Source organism: Aulonocara sp. 'chitande type north' Nkhata Bay, linkage group LG15 (assembly GCF_057382095.1).
Source record: "Aulonocara sp. 'chitande type north' Nkhata Bay isolate Kocher_YH1m ecotype deep benthic linkage group LG15, A_spYH_male_GT1.1, whole genome shotgun sequence".
Classification (NCBI taxonomy): domain Eukaryota; kingdom Metazoa; phylum Chordata; class Actinopteri; order Cichliformes; family Cichlidae; genus Aulonocara; species Aulonocara sp. 'chitande type north' Nkhata Bay.
The window spans coordinates 27,771,602-27,775,062 of NC_141358.1; positions in this window are offsets into that span (position 1 = coordinate 27,771,602).

The following is a 3,461-nucleotide window of genomic DNA, read 5'->3' on the forward strand; positions in this document are numbered from 1 at the left end:
TAAAGTTTATTGATCAGTAATAAGCAGATTAGACATAGCCATTCCCTGTTTAAAAGAGCCAACTGCAGATCATTCATTTGGGAGCCAGAGTACATTTATCGTACCTTATGGTATGGTAATTTATAAAGATCATTTTTTCCTTACAATTTTCATTGTGGTTATTAATTACATTTTATAAAATTCACTTAGAATGATGTTTATACCATTGTTTTAAGCAACTGCATGTCCTATTTTTAAAAGAACATAAGCTGAAAACACTAATTGAAAATCCTTCAATGCTATTCTGGAGTATTAAGCCCCAAATGTCTATTACACATTGGCTTTGTTTATTCTTGATAAAAAACAAACATCTTAAGCATGCAGTGGACGATTATTTACCACTTTGAACGATTACATAATTGTGGCATCGTTAGTGATTGCCACTAGATTAATTGATTGTGCGGCCCTATGGCATTCGTTAATGTTAAAGAGTGAGGGATATTACATTACCAACACACCTTTCTTTTTGTGCCCATCTCCGTTTGGTTCTTGAAGGAATTTCCTCTTCAGGATCAGTTAGATAACATTTATACAAAATCCTTTCAGGAGGCTCGCTCATTTTGACTCACATGTGACCTGTTGATGAAATTAAAATTACATTGAAGAAAACATCGAGGATTGTAAAACAGAAACTGCAACATATAAAATAAATGTAGCATGTTACTGTGAAATATATGCTTACTGAGCAGTTTTCCAGGGAGTTTGCAAAATTGCAGCGTCTTCTTCCGTGAGCACACCTTAACAAAGTCCCAAAAACGTCCGTCTTTGTACGTCACAGAATTAATAAAAAAAAGGTACTTAAAACAATATGTTTTTTCTATGAAATCTATGCTCACCAGAGATTATTCAAAAAATGCGCGTGCGCGTTGCCATTGTGCTTTTTATAAATAAAGATAAAATAAAAAGTAATACGTAAAAAGTAAATATTGAAATATTCCCAAACATGTGCAATGAACGCGCAAAAAATATGTTTATTAGTTGTTGTTTCTTTCCCCCCCCCCTTTTTTTGAAATATAACCGACGTCTGAGGCGCAATTTCCGAATGGCCGATATACAGACGGGAAGACACAAGCGGATAATGTTCGCGTTAATTAAGTGGTCGGAAGATGGAAAGTTCTCAATTCTGCCAACTGAACACATTCGGGATTTTGATGAGGAGGAATACTTAGACAGTTTGGAGGAAAAGGAAGTTTATTTGGTGGAGTGGAAAAGAAACTTGAACCTCTACAGCGTGTCATTAATCAGTTGAGAGAAGAGAACTCGAATCTAAAAAGAGAGAACGATAGGCTGAAAAATGAAATACTTGAAAGTACTGTACTATTGCATGTTTTATGTGTGTGTTTACACCTGTCATATACAATAACTATCAAAACCTATTCACATTTAATTTCACTTTCACAGAAATCCCACCTCTCCTTCAGGCTACAGAGCATTTACTTACCAAGGTTAGAAACAAAGCACAGTTATCCTTCATTAATAATCACTAATTACAATGTTCTACATTTCCTTGCCTTTTTAATCATTTTAAGGCCTTTTGGAGTTTTTTTGGGTTGTTTAGCAGTAATGTTTGTGCCTATTTATTTCAGCCCATGAAAATGAATGCAGATCTTCCTGATGTAAGTAAAATCAAATTAATTTTTTTGTCATTTTCATTAATTTTGTTGCTTTGTTGTTTTTGTGCAGTTTGCAATCATATAAACCTAACAAGCATCAGTCAGCAGTGTGCCTAACCTAACCAGATTCTTGCTTTATTCACATAATATGTAGTTATATGTACTTGTACATTGTACCTAGGGTTGCGGCCACTTGGCACCGCCCCATTGTTGTGACAGCCCTGATTGTACTTGTACACTGCATCGGAACAGGGAACAGTCTGCCACATTAATGTATTTTTAAATGACTTGTTTCTAATACATCAATTTTTCTCTTACAGATGTCAAAGTCTCAACCTGATGCTGCCCTCCCTCATCCTCCTAAAGTAAGTATTAGTTGTTGTGGTTTTTTACGCAGTGTCTGTGTCACGTGATATTATGTCACATGCTAAGCATAACTATTGAAATAAAAACTGTTTTATAACAGATTTTCCCAAAAACTAGCTATGTTTGTTGTCATTCAGACCAGTACTACTGGTTAGACATTGCTTAATAAGGATTGTGTTTTTCAGCACGATATCTTATTTTTCACAGGAAAAAGGGGAAAAATTTGTAGATGGAAAAATCTCCAAATGTTCTTTGTGCATTTTGTTTTCTATTTGTTAGAATATTTACTTTTTATTCAAGTTTTCTAAGGTATCTAATATTTTCATTCCTAATATCCATGATCTAAATATTTTAAGAAATAGTCGTTTGTTTGTCAATTGAAAGTGTGTAGATCTCGCATTATTTTGGTGTTATTTTATGATTATACACTTAAAGGTATTAAATGGTCTTAAAATGACAATGACATTACTTGACGCAATTGTTTATGGGGCAATATACCGACCAACAAAAAGTTGTTATCGTAACAGGCCTAAAAAACATGACTTTATGATTGATAAATACAAAAAATAAATACATTTCATTTCTCTGACATTCATCTGATATTCAGTTACAATTCACACCACAGCTACCTGCACATGCAAAGTACTATACTGTAAATTATTTTGCACAAATACCTGTACTATTACTAACACATTTACTATATTACTTTTAGCCTGTGGATTTAAATGCAGATGTCCCTAATGTAAGTTGTTATATCATGTTATTTTTATTGTTATTTATTTTATTTTACATTCAAATATCTCAAACTTCTTAGTTAAATAAGCTTGATTGCTAGTAGATAAAGAATAGGTCACCTGTAGTTCACCTAGTTGTGGGGCGATCGTGACTCAAGAGTTGGCAGTTCGTCTTGTAATCGTAAGGTTGCCGGTTTGAGCCCCGGCTCTGACAGTCTCGGTTGTTGTGTCCTTGTGCAAGACACTTCACCCGTTGCCTACTGGTGATGGTCAGAGGGGCCGGTGGTGCCAGTATCCGGCAGCCTCGCCTCTGTCAGTGCGCCCCAGGGCAGCTGTGGCTACAATGTAGCTGCCATCACCAGTGTGTGAATGGGTTGATGACTGAATGTGTAAAGCGCTTTGGGGTCCTTAGGGACTAGTAAAGCGCTGTACAAATACAGGCCATTTACCATATAATTGATATTCACAATTAATTTCTCATCTCTGATTTAATGCCTTTGTTTGTTTGCCTTTTTTTGACCATAACAAGATATTTTTGCAGGATATATATGGTGAATTTATATGCATAGATACAGTCGTAGTGCTTGACACATGCACAGAGCAGTAGATGGACTAGGAGGGAAATAATTACAATCATGATGTTGATTGCTGATGTCAGTATATATATATTTAGAGGAATGTTTTGTTTTTCACCCAAAATGAACTATAT